Consider the following 17,223-nt stretch of genomic DNA (forward strand, 5'->3'; position numbering starts at 1 on the left):
TACCTAGCACGGGCCGTGCCTCTTCTCTGGTCCTGGGGCTTCAAAAATTTTCCATTTTTTTCGAATCAACTTGGACAATTACCTACAAAAACGCTTAAAACAAAAAAAAAACAAAACAAAAGCAATTAAATGCGTGGGTTGCCTCCCACGAAGCGCTCTTTTAATGTCATTAGCTTGACGGTTAAAAAGAGTCCTTAGAATGGATCAAAGATATCATATTGTGTAGATGACGCTATAAAACGTTCTTTCACAACATGATCGTTAATCATGCAACAAGAGTAAAGAGCGGGACCCTTCATAACATTTTCCAACTCGTATCCTACCATCTTATCACTCACTTGAAAGATTATCTTACCAAGTTTAACATCAATTAGAGCTCCCGCAGTTGCGAGGAAAGGTCTACCTAGGATTATAGGGACGTCATCGTCCTCTTCAATGTCAACGACTACAAAATCAGTGGGGATGTATATCCCCTCTATCTTAACAGGTATGTCCTCGATAAATCCTACAAGTTTCATGGTAGAACGATCAGCTAACTTTAATTCCATTTTGGTAGGTTTCAACTCTCCTATCCCTATCCTTTTAAGAAGAGACAAAGGCAGCAAACTAACACTAGCTCCTAAGTCACATAAGGATTTGTTTATGGTTTCATTCCCAATTTCACACGGTATGGCAAAGCTACCTGGATCTCTAAGCTTAGGGGGTGCTTCTTGGATGATTGCACTAGTTTCCTTAGCCAAGGCTATTGTCTCATTATGCTCTATAGCCCTTTTCTTTGAAAAAATTTCCTTTAAAAACTTGGCATATAGAGGCATCCTAGACAAAGCTTCAGCAAAGGGAAGTTTAATGCAAATCTTCCTAAGTATGTTAACAAATTTTTCAAACTTACCCTCTAGTTTAAGCTTTTCAGGATTTAAGGGGGATAGAGTTTTGTTTTCTTCAAGTGGTTTTGCTTCTTCTATCACAACTTTATCACCTAAGGGCTTGACATTTTCTTTCCCAATGTTTTTAACCTTAGCAAAAGTTTCGCCTAACTTACTACCCCCAAAAGATATAACATTAACTTGGGCTTTGGGATTGGCTTCGGTTTGACCAGGAAAGACTCCCGGTGTTTGGGAAGAGGTAGCCACTTGTTGGGCTATTTGAGCGATTTGAGTTTCAAGCATTTTAGAGTGAGTAGCAATAGAATCAACCTTGGTATTGAGCTTGGAAAGAGAATCATTCAGAAATCCAGTTTGGTTTTTAAGTTCTTGAAGTTGTTTGTTTTGGTTGGCAATAGAATTTTCCAACAAAATTTCCAAATTGGATTTCTGAGTGAATCTTTGGTTGTTTGCATAACCGGGTGGTGCTACTTGTCCATAGGGATTTTGGTTTTTATAAAAATTTTGATTTTGTCTCATCCCTTGGTTGTATTGAGCATAATTCATTTGCTCAACACCATTAATAGCACTACCTAGTTGGCAATCAACACCAGCATGACCAGTTATACCACAAATTTCACAAGAAGGAGTAGAAGCAAAATTGATAGCACGAACATTGAGTTTTTCAAGTTTTTCAGTTAGTGTATCAATTTTAGAAGCAAGGTGGTCATAGTTAGAGACTTCGTGTATACCTGCCTCCTTTTTGGAGGGTGAAGAACTAGTGATGGCTCTTTCGTCGGTCCACTTGTAGTGATTTTGAGCCATGTCTTCAATCAAGGCATACGCCTCCGTGTAATTCTTGTTCATAAGTGCTCCACCTGCAGCTGCATCAACAGACATCTTAGTGGTATAAGACAAGCCATTATAAAAAGTGTGGACTATAAGCCACTTCTCTAGGCCATGGTGGGGACAAAGTCTTAGCATTTCTTTGAAACGCTCCCACGCCTCATAGAGAGATTCCCCATCTTTTTGGTTGAACCGCGTGATTTGGTCTCTAAGTTTAGCGGTTTTAGATGGTGGAAAGAAACGGGCAAGGAATGCTTGCCTCATCTGATCCCATGAAGTAATGGAACCGACTTCGAGGGAATGGAACCAAGCGCTAGCTCTATCCCTTAAGGAAAAGGGAAAGAGATGAAGTCTTACGGCTTCTTGGTTCTCCTTCATGGTTCCACTAATTCGTAGGAAAACAGAGATGTGAAGATTGGGATCCTCAGTGGGGGATCCCGAGAATTGGTTTTGCTGCACCAAGTTAAGTAGGGTAGGCTTAATTTCAAAATTGTCATCCTCAACCGTTGGGTACACAATAACAGCTTGTGGCTCAGCCGTAGACGGTGTTGCATACTCTTTGAGAGTGCGATTGGCCATGGCGGTGTTATTTTGTGCTGCTCTCCTTCTTCTATGTAAGAACCTTTCGATCTCGGGTATGAATACCGCTTGATTTCTAGTTCTTCGCATAAAAGGTTGAGAACCCAAGAAGTTAACGATAACAGAAAAATAAAAAGTTAAAAATAAAAAGAAAAGAGAAAGAAGAGAGAATTCTAATCACTAAGAAAAAGCTAATTAAATTAGTTAACTCCCCGGCAACGGCGCCAAAAACTTGATAGGGCCAAACCGCAAGTGCACGGCCTATCGAAGTAATAGTAGTAAGTAAGAGTATCGTTCCGCTAGGGAGTTGTTCAACTTAATTAACTTTTAGTGAATGATTAGAGGAGAGAAAGTTAATAAAAGAGAGTTTGATTGCTGAAGGTAAAAACAATAATAATAAAGGGCCTTAGGATCATTGGTTCATCATAATGACTAATCCTTCACTAGACAAAACCTAAACATCTAATTTCATGATTTACACACTAATTTCTAAAGACCGGTTTCCCTTAGCTCCTCACCTTTCCGATGAAAGTCCAGTGAGAGTTTACTTCTAGTAACCAAGCCTATTTCACTGACATGATTACTAGAAGATGCATAGAGGATTGAAACTACTCTTTGTCTCAATAATTGCAAAGACTATTTCACTGTTTTGCAATTATTGTCTAGATTCACTTGTTCCAACATCAAGACTCCGCTCTCGCTTTATGAATTGATGTTTGGGATGATGGATTAACGATTATCAAACCCTCCGTTTTCGCTTCCACAGTTTGATAATTGTTAATCCACGTTAAGACGGTGAATCTAGATTAAAAATTAGGGTTACATAGAAATTAGGGTTTAGACATGCTTTGTTTAGGATTGAGTCATTAGACTCCCCAACAATCCCAAGACGAAGAAGTCTACTCACTCATGTTCATCGTAGACATGGAGGAAGAAGAGAGAAAATAATAGTAAAGTAAATTGCAAAGAAAGTAAGAGGGAAAATAAAGACTTTTATTAAAATAGCAATTGAAATAAACAAAGTAAAGGATCCATTGTTTATGGTGGAGAGCTACTCTATTTATAGCTTTACATCTGACTTAGAAACTAAGCAACTAAAAGGATAAAACGGTAAAGCTGCAACAAGGTAACTTGGGCTTGAAGAAAAGCAGCAAAACAGGTCCTGGAGACGGGCACGGCCGTGCCACATGTTGGCACGGGCCGTGCCAAGCTTCTGATTTTGGGGGAACATATTTTTGTCCCGTATCTTCGTATTCTTGCGCTGTATTTGTTCCAGTCCTCTTTATTTTGCTCCAAGGCACCTTCCACCATATATTTATTCCTAAAATAAAATAAAACACAATTTGAAGTAAAATATTCTAAACTAAAATAAAATGCAATAAAATAAAATCAAATCTAAAATAAAACTAAACTAAATAAGGCAATAAATAAGACTATCTATGACTCATCAAACTCCCCCACACTTGAATCTTTGCTTGTCCTCAAGCAAAAGGCAGCAAACATAGCAGCAACAAAAGATTTGATTATGGCAATATTAAGAACAAATGTCTCAAAAGAAAGGCTTTGCTTCAAGTACACTAATTACAATTCCAAATACTTCTCATGAACCTATTCTACCCAACATCAAGTCTCAAGCGAGTGTGTGTGTGCAGTCCAACCCTTTTCTTGCTCCTGTATAAGACAGATATTATGAGGAATAGGTTCTATCCTTAGTGCTAAAGTAACCGAGAAAAGTCCTTTCTTCATTTCATATAAGAGTGATGGGAATTTAAGTTAAGATTAATTTAACAATTAAGCACAAGGGGCTGCAGATGCTTAGGGGCTGTCTATCCTCGTAGGAAGTCTTCTCGGATGTAATTTTCCTTTCCCCCTAGATTCAAAATCACCCTAAGCAGTGCTGCAAAATTATTATTTGTTTCATCTCCGCGTAGGAAGTCTTTTTGGATGTAATTGTCCTTTCCCCCTAGCATTGATGAATTTGTTTCATTTTAAGTTCAAATTAAGGAGTCGCCACCACAATTAGGAGGTTAGGATGTAATTGTCCTTTCCCCCACATGTTGGTGCCATTCTCCCGCCCCATTTAACATTAACAAATTAAAAAGAATATAACAATTAAGAACAATTTGATTAATTTTCCCACACAAACTTATACTACTTTTACTCTTAAGACTTTAAAGGGTCTAAGTTAACACTAAAGATAGAACGTGTTCCTTAAAATACCTATTCATACATTTGCTCAAGGATTGCAACCGGGTGCTTTTCTCATTGGAGAATTTTTCACAATAAAACAAGACATGGGTATAGCAAGAACATAAGAAACACAAGAAACTACTTTTATGTACAAGAAACAACCTTTAAGGAAGAGACAAAACAAAAATTTTTCATGCCATATTTACATTAAAAACAAGCTACTTAGTCATGCCTCTTGCTATAAAAACAAAACAAAAGAATAAAGTTCAAGGGAGTTTGGGAACACTACGACTCTAGACACTTTATTAGGCCCCCCCACACTTAGGGGAAGCATTGTCCTCAATGATTCAAAGAAAAAGAAATTAAAAAGAAGAAGAAGAAGAAGAAGAAGAAGAAGAAGAAGAAGAAGAAGAAGAAGAAGAAGAAGAAGAAGAAGAAGAAGAAAGAAGGAGTAGAAGAAGAGTAGGAGAAAGAGTGAAGAGAAAGGAGAGAGGGAAGAGGAAAGCTCACAATTTATTGAGGTCCGTAAGGAGGACCTTGGAGTTGGAGGTGTTGCATCATCCGACGGAGCATCTCATTATTTTCATCATTGACACGGTTGCCCCTTTGAACTTCATTGCGAAGGCCGGAGATCTCAACACCTTGCCTTTGTTGCTCGGTGCTCATCCTCTCGATTTCATTGTGAATCCATGTCCATCTTTGATTTTCATTAAGCTCACCGGTTTCATGGCCATGGTGCCCCTCTTCATGGTGCAAGTTAGCACCTTCTCCTTCGTCATGTTGCTCATGTACCTGTTCATTATCAACATACAACCAATTCTCCTCCACCGCGGTGTTAGTCCGAGATGGGTTATGAAGCAAAAATAGAATAGGCACATTGAGTTTAAGGGCATATTACATGGGTGGATGATGTGTAATGAATTTCATAGAGATTAATGTCTTTATGTTAAGCCTATTGTTGCCCTGAATTTCATTTATCCCCTCCTCCTCGCTTACTCCAAACTTCCTAGCAATGAACGTGATAACACCTCCCACCACTATGTCAGCTACAAGATTAGGCTTAGTTCCTATTGATGCGAGGTAGTCAAGTATGTAAAAACAAATATTCACGGGATTATTAGTAAGCATAGCCCAAAGCATAAAGATTTCATCCTTCCTACATGTTCCTACTTCTTTCCTACCCCAAATGGTACAAGCCATTACTCTCTGAAGGTACCTAAGAACTGGGTTGTGGATGTTACTAGCCTTGTTGGATCGTGGAACATATTGGTTTTTACCGGTGATACATGTCCAAAAGCTATCAGGGTTATAGTCTTCCGGCTTTAGAGCTTGATTCCAAGAGTCATGGATGAACCCCGCATTCGCGAAGCCCATTTCATTGCAAAAGTTTTCAAGGGACATCTCGAAATCAATATTCAAAAGCCGGAAGGAGACTCTATGATCAGGGTCATCTAAATTCAACTTATCTTTCGTAAATTGGATAGAACTTAAAAACTCATAAGTAAAATTTTCATACCCCTTCATAGGACTAAGCAGCTCACCCCATCCTAATCTATTCAGCAATTCAAAAGCATTGTCCCTAATCCCTAAAGTAGTCATAGTATGAGGATGAGGGTACCTACAAGGATGCAAAGGTTTAGAGATAAGGATTTTATACCTTTCTTTTTGGTTGTTATCCTTGAAGGTGATGCCATGATTCTTTGCCGGTGCTCTTTTCTTTGACGGTGGTCCTTCGGAAGATGTTGCCAGTTCCTTGCCACTCCTTCGTGAAGCCATTAGACCTTTGACCTTGGTTTGACTTTGGGGTTTTGGTGAAGGTTAGGGTTTTGATGAGAATTTGAGTAGAAAGGGTTGGTTTTGGATTGGGGTTGATGTTTAAGTGAGGTTTATGGTTTTAGATGTGGAGATTGGATAAGGTTTTGTGGTTTTGGGGTTAGGGTTAATGGAGATAAGGGTTTGGTGAATTATGTGGTTGAGTGGGTGAAAGATGTTTTTGATTGGTGGTTTGTGTTTGGAATGAGGTTTAGAATTGATTGGGTGGAAGAATTGAGTGATTTGGTTGAGTTTTGAAGGAGATATGAAGGTTTGAAAATGGATGGTTATGGAGGTTTGTTGAGAAGTTTGAAAGATGAAAGAGGGTTGTTGTTTGTGAATGAGGAAGAAGAAAGAAAAATTTGTATATATGGGCAACAAGAGGTCGGGCACGGCCGTGCCACCTATTGGCACGGGCCGTGCCATCTTTCTGACTTCAGGGCTTGATTTTTGCCTTAAAAACTTGGCACGGCCGTGCCATACCTAGCACGGGCCGTGCCTCTTCTCTGGTCCTGGGGCTTCAAAAATTTTCCATTTTTTTCGAATCAACTTGGACAATTACCTACAAAAACGCTTAAAACAAAAAAAAAACAAAACAAAAGCAATTAAATGCGTGGGTTGCCTCCCACGAAGCGCTCTTTTAATGTCATTAGCTTGACGGTTAAAAAGAGTCCTTAGAATGGATCAAAGATATCATATTGTGTAGATGACGCTATAAAACGTTCTTTCACAACATGATCGTTAATCATGCAACAAGAGTAAAGAGCGGGACCCTTCATAACATTTTCCAACTCGTATCCTACCATCTTATCACTCACTTGAAAGATTATCCTACCAAGTTTAACATCAATTAGAGCTCCCGCAGTTGCGAGGAAAGGTGTACCTAGGATTATAGGGACGTCATCGTCCTCTTCAATGTCAACGACTACAAAATCAGTGGGGATGTATATCCCCTCTATCTTAACAGGTATGTCCTCGATAAATCCTACAAGTTTCATGGTAGAACGATCAGCTAACTTTAATTCCATTTTGGTAGGTTTCAACTCTCCTATCCCTATCCTTTTAAGAAGAGACAAAGGCAGCAAACTAACACTAGCTCCTAAGTCACATAAGGCTTTGTTTATGGTTTCATTCCCAATTTCACACGGTATGGCAAAGCTACCTGGATCTCTAAGCTTAGGGGGTGCTTCTTGGATGATTGCACTAGTTTCCTTAGCCAAGGCTATTGTCTCATTATGCTCTATAGCCCTTTTCTTTGAAAAAATTTCCTTTAAAAACTTGGCATATAGAGGCATCCTAGACAAAGCTTCAGCAAAGGGAAGTTTAATGCAAATCTTCCTAAGTATGTTAACAAATTTTTCAAACTTACCCTCTAGTTTAAGCTTTTCAGGATTTAAGGGGGATAGAGTTTTGTTTTCTTCAAGTGGTTTTGCTTCTTCTATCACAACTTTATCACCTAAGGGCTTGACATTTTCTTTCCCAATGTTTTTAACCTTAGCAAAAGTTTCGCCTAACTTACTACCCCCAAAAGATATAACATTAACTTGGGCTTTGGGATTGGCTTCGGTTTGACCAGGAAAGACTCCCGGTGTTTGGGAAGAGGTAGCCACTTGTTGGGCTATTTGAGCGATTTGAGTTTCAAGCATTTTAGAGTGAGTAGCAATAGAATCAACCTTGGTATTGAGCTTGGAAAGAGAATCATTCAGAAATCCAGTTTGGTTTTTAAGTTCTTGAAGTTGTTTGTTTTGGTTGGCAATAGAATTTTCCAACAAAATTTCCAAATTGGATTTCTGAGTGAATCTTTGGTTGTTTGCATAACCGGGTGGTGCTACTTGTCCATAGGGATTTTGGTTTTTATAAAAATTTTGATTTTGTCTCATCCCTTGGTTGTATTGAGCATAATTCATTTGCTCAACACCATTAATAGCACTACCTAGTTGGCAATCAACACCAGCATGACCAGTTATACCACAAATTTCACAAGAAGGAGTAGAAGCAAAATTGATAGCACGAACATTGAGTTTTTCAAGTTTTTCAGTTAGTGTATCAATTTTAGAAGCAAGGTGGTCATAGTTAGAGACTTCGTGTATACCTGCCTCCTTTTTGGAGGGTGAAGAACTAGTGATGGCTCTTTCGTCGGTCCACTTGTAGTGATTTTGAGCCATGTCTTCAATCAAGGCATACGCCTCCGTGTAATTCTTGTTCATAAGTGCTCCACCTGCAGCTGCATCAACAGACATCTTAGTGGTATAAGACAAGCCATTATAAAAAGTGTGGACTATAAGCCACTTCTCTAGGCCATGGTGGGGACAAAGTCTTAGCATTTCTTTGAAACGCTCCCACGCCTCATAGAGAGATTCCCCATCTTTTTGGTTGAACCGCGTGATTTGGTCTCTAAGTTTAGCGGTTTTAGATGGTGGAAAGAAACGGGCAAGGAATGCTTGCCTCATCTGATCCCATGAAGTAATGGAACTGACTTCGAGGGAATGGAACCAAGCGCTAGCTCTATCCCTTAAGGAAAAGGGAAAGAGATGAAGTCTTACGGCTTCTTGGTTCTCCTTCATGGTTCCACTAATTCGTAGGAAAACAGAGATGTGAAGATTGGGATCCTCAGTGGGGGATCCCGAGAATTGGTTTTGCTGCACCAAGTTAAGTAGGGTAGGCTTAATTTCAAAATTGTCATCCTCAACCGTTGGGTACACAATAACAGCTTGTGGCTCAGCCGTAGACGGTGTTGCATACTCTTTGAGAGTGCGATTGGCCATGGCGGTGTTATTTTGTGCTGCTCTCCTTCTTCTATGTAAGAACCTTTCGATCTCGGGTATGAATACCGCTTGATTTCTAGTTCTTCGCATAAAAGGTTGAGAACCCAAGAAGTTAACGATAACAGAAAAATAAAAAGTTAAAAATAAAAAGAAAAGAGAAAGAAGAGAGAATTCTAATCACTAAGAAAAAGCTAATTAAATTAGTTAACTCCCCGGCAACGGCGCCAAAAACTTGATAGGGCCAAACCGCAAGTGCACGGCCTATCGAAGTAATAGTAGTAAGTAAGAGTATCGTTCCGCTAGGGAGTTGTTCAACTTAATTAACTTTTAGTGAATGATTAGAGGAGAGAAAGTTAATAAAAGAGAGTTTGATTGCTGAAGGTAAAAACAATAATAATAAAGGGCCTTAGGATCATTGGTTCATCATAATGACTAATCCTTCACTAGACAAAACCTAAACATCTAATTTCATGATTTACACACTAATTTCTAAAGACCGGTTTCCCTTAGCTCCTCACCTTTCCGATGAAAGTCCAGTGAGAGTTTACTTCTAGTAACCAAGCCTATTTCACTGACATGATTACTAGAAGATGCATAGAGGATTGAAACTACTCTTTGTCTCAATAATTGCAAAGACTATTTCACTGTTTTGCAATTATTGTCTAGATTCACTTGTTCCAACATCAAGACTCCGCTCTCGCTTTATGAATTGATGTTTGGGATGATGGATTAACGATTATCAAACCCTCCGCTTTCGCTTCCACAGTTTGATAATTGTTAATCCACGTTAAGACGGTGAATCTAGATTAGAAATTAGGGTTACATAGAAATTAGGGTTTAGACATGCTTTGTTTAGGATTGAGTCATTAGACTCCCCAACAATCCCAAGACGAAGAAGTCTACTCACTCATGTTCATCGTAGACATGGAGGAAGAAGAGAGAAAATAACAGTAAAGTAAATTGCAAAGAAAGTAAAAGGGAAAATAAAGACTTTTATTAAAATAGCAATTGAAATAAACAAAGTAAAGGATCCATTGTTTATGGTGGAGAGCTACTCTATTTATAGCTTTACATCTGACTTAGAAACTAAGCAACTAAAAGGATAAAACGGTAAAGCTGCAACAGGGTAACTTGGGCTTGAAGAAAAGCAGCAAAACAGGTCCTGGAGACGGGCACGGCCGTGCCACATGTTGGCACGGGCCGTGCCAAGCTTCTGACTTTGGGGGAACATATTTTTGTCCCGTATCTTCGTATTCTTGCGCTCTATTTGTTCCAGTCCTCTTTCTTTTGCTCCAAGGCACCTTCCACCATATATTTATTCCTAAAATAAAATAAAACACAATTTGAAGTAAAATATTCTAAACTAAAATAAAATGCAATAAAATAAAATAAAATCTAAAATAAAACTAAACTAAATAAGGCAATAAATAAGACTATCTATGACTCATCAAGTTGTCCTTTCCCCTAGCATTGATGAATTTATTTTCCTCATTTGAGGGATTTGGAACTTAAGTTCAATTAGGGAGTCACCACCACAATTAAGAAGTTAGGGATCATCATTTCCCCCACATGTTGGTGCCATTCTCCCGCCCCATTTAACTTTAACAATTTACAAAAGATAAAACAATTAAGAACATTGATTATTTTCCCCACACAAACTTATATTACTTTTACTCTAAAGACTTTAAAGGGTCTAAGTTACCACTAAAGATAGAACGTGCTCCTTAAAATACCTACTCATACACTTGCTCAAAGATTGCAACCGGGTGCTTTTCTCATTGGAGAATTTTTCACAATAAAACATTATGTGGGTGTAGCAAGAGCACTTAAAAACACAAGAAATTACTTTTAAGCACAAGAAACAACCTTTTTAAGAGAAGACAACAAAAATTTTATGCCATATGATTTCCATTAAAACAAGCTACTTAATCATGCCTTTCGCTATAAAAACAATACAAAAGAATAAAGTTTAAGGGAGTTGGAAACATTACGACTCTAGACACTTTATTAGCCCCCCCCCCCCCCCCCACCCACACACACACACACACACACTTAGGGGAAGCATTGTCCTCAATGATTCAAAAGAAAGAAATTAAAAGAGAAGAAGAAGAAGGAGGAGGAGTAGGAGTAGAAGAAGAATAATTAGGGAGAGAAGAATGGGAAGAAGGGAAGAGAGGAAGATGAAAGCTCACAATTTATCCTTGAGGTTCATAAGGAGGACCTTGGAGATGAAGGTGTTGCATCATTCTACGGAGCATCTCATTATTTTCATCATTGACTCGGCTGCCCCTTTAAACTTCATTTCAAAGCCCGGAGATTTCAACACCTTGCCTTTGTTGCTCGGTGCTCATCCTCTCGATCTCATTATGCATCCATGCTCATCTTTGGTCTTCATTAAGCTCTTCGGCTTCATGGTCATGGTGCTCTTCCTCTTGGTGCAAGTTAGCTCCTTCTCCAACATCGTGGTGCAAGTTAGCACCATCTCCCTCATCATCATCACCAGGAACCTGCACATCATCAACATACAGCAAATTTGCTTCCACCTCGGTGGTAGTCTGAGATGGGTTAGGAAGTAAAAACATAATAGGCACATTTAACTTGAGTTGGTAATGGAGTGGTGGACGATGTTTAATGAAATTCATAGCAATGAGGGTTTCTCTGTTAAGCTTATTGTTTCCCTCAATTGGTTTGATCCCCTCATCTTCACCCACTCCAAAACACCTAACTATGTATGTAATGATGCCACCCACCACTATTTCTCCTTTATCGGCTGGTCTAGTACCTACGGAGTCTAGGTAATCAATCAAATAGAAACAAGTGTTGACGGGGTGGTTGTAGAGCATTGCCCACAACATGAACAGCTCATCAGTTCTAGTGTTTCCTAGCTTGGTTCTACCCCAAATAGTGCAAGCCATTACCCTCTGGAGGTACCTAAGTATGGGGTTGTGGATGTTGCTAGCTTTTTTTGACCTAGGGACGAATGTGTCAAGGCCGGTGATACGTTCCCAAAAGACAGCGGGTTGATAGTCAACCGGTTTTAGGCTAGGATCCCAATGATCATGGATATACCCCTCGTTTGCAATACCTAAGGCATCACAAAAGTGCTGAAGAGGCATATCATAATCAACATTCATTAGCCGGAAAACAACTCTATGGTTAGGGTTTTTAAAATTTAACTTATCTTTGGTAAAACAATTGAGCTCAAAAATTCATAAGTGAAATTCTCATAACCCCGCATAGGTTCTAACATATCACTCCAACCTAGCCTTCCTATCATCCTATAAACATCATCTCTAAGTCCTAGCACATTCAAATCATAAGAATCAGGATATCTAGAAGGATGCAAGGGTTTAGAGATTAAAATTTTATACCTATCCCTTTATGAGTTGTCCTTAAACTGGATTCCTTGATTCTTGATTTGTGCTTGCTTCTTTGGAGGAGGTCCTCCTTGAGATCTTGCTGGTTCCTTACCACTTCTCCTTGAAGCCATTTGACCCTTGTATGGATTGGTTTGAAGGTTTAGGTTTTGGGAAGATTTTTGGTGGAAATGATTGGTCTAGGGTTGGGGTTGATGATTGAGTAAGGTTTATGAGTTTGGTTATGGAGATTGGTTAAGAATTTGTGGTGTTTGGGTTAGGTTTTGAGTGAATTATGGGTTTGGGTGGATGAAAATTGTTTTTGATTGGTGGTTTGTGGTTGGAATGAAGTTTGGGATTGATTTGTGGAAGAATTGAATTGTTTTGGTGAAGTTTTGATGGAGATATGAAGGTTGGAGGTTTGAAGGTTATGGAGGTTTTGGAGAGAAGTTTGAAGGTAGAGAGAGGTTTGTGTTTGAGAATGAATGAAGAAGAAGAGAAAAATTTGTGATATAGGGCTGCAGAGATCAGGCACGGCCGTGCCAACCTTGGCACGGACTGTGCCATCATTCGGACTTTGGAGGCCAATTTTGTTTTAAAAATCTGGCACGACCGTGCCATCCTTAGCACTGGCCGTGCCAACCTTCTGGTCATAGGGGACTTCAAAATTTTCAGTTTCTTGAATCGAACTTGGACAATTTCCTACAAAACAACTTAAAACAAAGAAAAACAAACAAAACAAAAGCAATTAAATGCGTGGGTTGCCTCCCATGAAGCGCTCGTTTAAAGTCATTAGCTTGACGGTTAGAAAAAGTCCTTATAATGGATCAAAGAGATCATGTTGTGTAGATGACTCTATAAAACGTTCTTTCAAAGAGCGGGACCTTTCATAACACCTTCCAACTCAAATCCTATCATTTTATCACTCACTTGAAAGACAATCCTACCTAGTTTAACATCAACAAGAGCTCCCGCCGTTGCGAGGAAAGGTCTACCTAGAATGATAGGGACGTCATCGTCCTCTTCAATGTCAATGACCACAAAATCAGTTGGGATGTATATCCCTTCTATCTTAACAGGTATATCCTCAACATATCCGATTAGTTTCATGGTAGAACGTTCGACTAACTTCAACTCTAACTCGGTAGGTTTCAACTCTCATATCCCCATCCTTTTAAAGAGGGACAAAGGCAGCAAACTAACACTAGCTCCTAGGTCACACAAGGCTTTGTTTATGGTTTCATTCCCAATTTCACAAGGTATGACAAAGCTACCTGGATCTCTAAGCTTAGTTGGTGTCTTTTGAATGATTGCACTAGCGTCCTTAGCCAAAGCTATTGTCTCATTATGCTCTATAGTCTTTTTCTTTGAAAAAATTTCTTTAAAAACTTAGCATATAGAGGCATCCGAGACAAAGCTTCTGCAAAGGGAAGTTTAATGCAAATCTTCCTAAGTATGTTAACAAACTTTTCAAACATACCCTCCAATTGAAGCTTAGCAAGGTTTAAAGGGGATGGAGTTTTGTTCTCATCAAGTGGTTTCACATCTTCTATCACAGTTTTATCACTTAAAAGTTTGACACTTTCTTTCCCAATGTTTTCAACCTTAGCAAAAGTTTCTCCTAACTTACTACCCCTAAAAGATATAACATTAACTTGGGCCTTGGGATTGGTTTCGGTTTGACCAGGAAAAACTCCTGGTGTTTGAGAAGAGGTAACCACTTGTTGGGCTACTTGGGTGATTTGGGTTTCAAGCATTTTAGAGTGAGTAGCAATAGAATCAACTTTGGTGTTGAGTTTGGAAAGAGAATCATTCAGAAATCCAGTTTGGTTTTTGAGTTCTTGAAGTTGTTTAGTTTGATTAGCAATAGAGTTTTCCAACAAGATCTCCAAATTAGATTTTTGACGGTTGATTGCAAAGCCGGGTGGTGCTACTTGTCCATAGGGATTTTGAGGGTTTTTATAAAAGTTTTGATTTTGCCTCATCCCTTGGTTGTATTGAGCATAGTTCATTTACTCAACATCATTAATAGCACTACCTAGTTGGCAATCAACACCAGCATGACCAGTTATACCACAGATTTCACAAGAAGGAGTAGAAGCAGAATTGATAGCACTAACATTTAGTTTTTCAAATTTTTGGGTTAGTGTATCAAGCTTAGCAACAAGGTGATCATAGTTAGAGAATGATAGGGCCTCCTTTTTGGGTTCGTGTATACCTGCCTCCTTTTTGGAAGGTGAAGAATGATAGGGCCAAACCGCAAGTGCACGGCCTATCGAAGTAATAATAGTAAGAAGAGTATCGTTCCGCTAGGGAGTTGTTCAATCTAATTAACTTTAAAAGAATGATTAGAGGAGAAGAAAGTTTATAAAAAGGGAGGTTTATTTGCTGAAGGTAAATAAAAATAATAATAATAATAAAGAGCCTTGAGATCATTGGTTCGTCATAACAACGAATCTTTTCACAAGCAAGCCTTAAACTTATAATTATGCATTAATCTAAATTTCTAAAGACAAGTTTCTCTTAAGCGTATCAAAGCTTCTCTCGAAGTCAGTGAGTGTATCCCTCCAACAACCACACCTATTCTCATGGGTGATTGCCTTTGGGACCCTTGAAGATCGAAACTTTATATGTCTCAAGGTTTGCTAGACTATTCTCATGTTTCGCAAACCTTGTCTAAATTCACTTGTTCGAATATCAAAGTTCCGCGTTCGCTTTATGAATTGATATTTGAGATGATGAATTAACCATTATCAAACCCTCCACGTTCGCTTCCACAGTTTGATAATAGTTAATTCATGTTAAAGCGGTGAATTTAGATTAGGAATTAAGGTAACATATAATTAGGGTTTAAGGCTTGGCTTGATTCGAATTACATCATTAGACTTATCCAATAATCCCAAGACAAAGAAGTCTACTCACTCATGTTCATCGTAGACATGGGGAAAAAGAGAGAAAGCAATAAAATAAATTGCGAGAAAGAAAGTAAATAAATAAAAGAACTTTATTAAAATAATTGTCACTAAAATAATTCTAAGAAAAGGTAAATGTTTATGATAGAGTGCTACTCTATTTATAGCTTTACAATTGACTTAAAATCTAAGCAACTATAAGGGCTAATCAGTAAAACTACAACGGAGTAACTTGGGCCTGAAGAAAAAGCAGCAAAAGAGACTCTGGATGTTGGCACGGGCCGTGCCAAGTTTCTGACTTCAAGGAGACATATTTTTGTCTCCGTATCTTCGTATTTTTGCACTGTATTTGCTCTAGACCTCTTTCTTTTGCTCCAAGACACCTTCCATCATATATTTGTTCCTGAAATAAAATAAAATAAAATGCAATTTGAAGTAAAAGATTCAAAAATGAAATAATATTAAAATAAAACAAAACTAAATCTAAATAAAATGATACTAAATAATGCATTAAAATAGACTAAATTATGACTCATCAATTAGATGTGTAAATTATTTTGAAGCCCGAGGCAGTAGATTTGATTGCATGAAATTAAATAACAGAAAATAAAGATTTATTGGAAAATATATAGTGAGATGAGACTAGGTCTTTCGAATCCTCTAAGTTTCCCTATTTGGTACACTACACCTATTCCTTATGAATATTTCTCTAGTTTCACGATGGTTAAATAAAATAGCCTTAATCAATTCCTTAACTTAGAACCCTCTTCTCATATTACAATCCCTAATTCCTTAGTTGATCTAATATTCTTTGAAGGTTTTAAAAAAGTTAACCTAATATCACAAATAAACGATTATCCATTTCTAGACTAACCCTGTTTATTTGAACAATTCAATTAGGTCTAAGTTGAAAGCTATGGTTTGTAGTCATTCATTCTCACGAATTCATGTTATATGTGATCAATAGAATTGAACTAGATTGAATTGAGTAAAACTAGATTGATATTCAAATGAAATGGACTTTCACAGCAACATGGTTCAAACAGGGTTACATCAGATTCATCTCAAACCTACTCTCTATGAGATATAGCTACTCATAAACATAGGAAAAATTATAATGAGAGGAGAATAGTAAAATATAAATATTATAAAGTAGGAAAAAACCAAATAAATAAAATGGTTGAAAAATGTTGGGAAAAAAGAAGGAAAGATAAAATAATAATACTTTTTATGGAAGAAATAATAAAATATATTACAGCATGAATAAAACACGTAAAAAAGTGTGAGAGTAGTAATATAAGGTGTTAGTTTCATAAGGAAAAAAATTATAAGTGGTTACATATATATAGGAAGTTGTTCCATGAAAATGTAGCAATATAATAAAATAAATTAAGTTAAAATGATTTTTTTTTAATAAGGTAAGAGCACAATGACATAAAAAAGGAATGGAAGACAGTCCAACGAAGTTGGGAATGTCTTGCAGATTCCAGTCCTTGTCAGGTGCTCATATATATTATTAAAAAAAGGAAAAAAGAAATACAAAAAAAAAAATTGGGGGACATAAACCTAACCCAAATAGGTGATACTAAAAAATGAAAACAACACCAATGGATGTCTAAAGTGCGGCGTATGTGTAACACCCCGTTTTCCCAACATAAAAATTTCTTAAATAAAAATCAGAGTTTAACAACTTTAACGGATTGCTACACTTCTTGAAAATTCATAAACTGAATAAATAACAATTTGTTCTTCAAAAATCGTTTGACATAAGTAATTCAAAACCTTGCAGCGGAATTAGTTCAACATAAATAAAAGTCTTTGGCACCAAGGCCTCATCATAAAAGTCTCATAAAATAGTCTAAAACATAATGACTAGTTCAATTCAACAACTTGATTATAAATC

The 17,223-nt window shown here is 37.7% G+C and overlaps 2 non-coding genes across 2 annotated transcripts; both read left to right on the top strand.

The window, feature by feature from the left end:
- Nucleotides 1-1,815: 1,815 nt before the first annotated feature.
- LOC146903961 (small nucleolar RNA R71) lies at nt 1,816-1,922 on the top strand. Its single transcript, XR_015020795.1, has one exon. It is a non-coding gene; the product is annotated as a small nucleolar RNA R71 (small nucleolar RNA).
- A 6,660-nt stretch (nt 1,923-8,582) lies between these two features.
- LOC146903962 (small nucleolar RNA R71) lies at nt 8,583-8,689 on the top strand. The gene has a single exon (XR_015020796.1). It is a non-coding gene; the product is annotated as a small nucleolar RNA R71 (small nucleolar RNA).
- The last annotated feature ends 8,534 nt before the right edge of the window (nt 8,690-17,223 follow it).

The sequence above is a fragment of the Medicago sativa genome, chromosome 7 (genome assembly GCF_051527215.1).
Source record: "Medicago sativa cultivar Bolivia chromosome 7, Bolivia_mono, whole genome shotgun sequence".
Taxonomy (NCBI): Eukaryota; Viridiplantae; Streptophyta; class Magnoliopsida; order Fabales; family Fabaceae; genus Medicago; species Medicago sativa.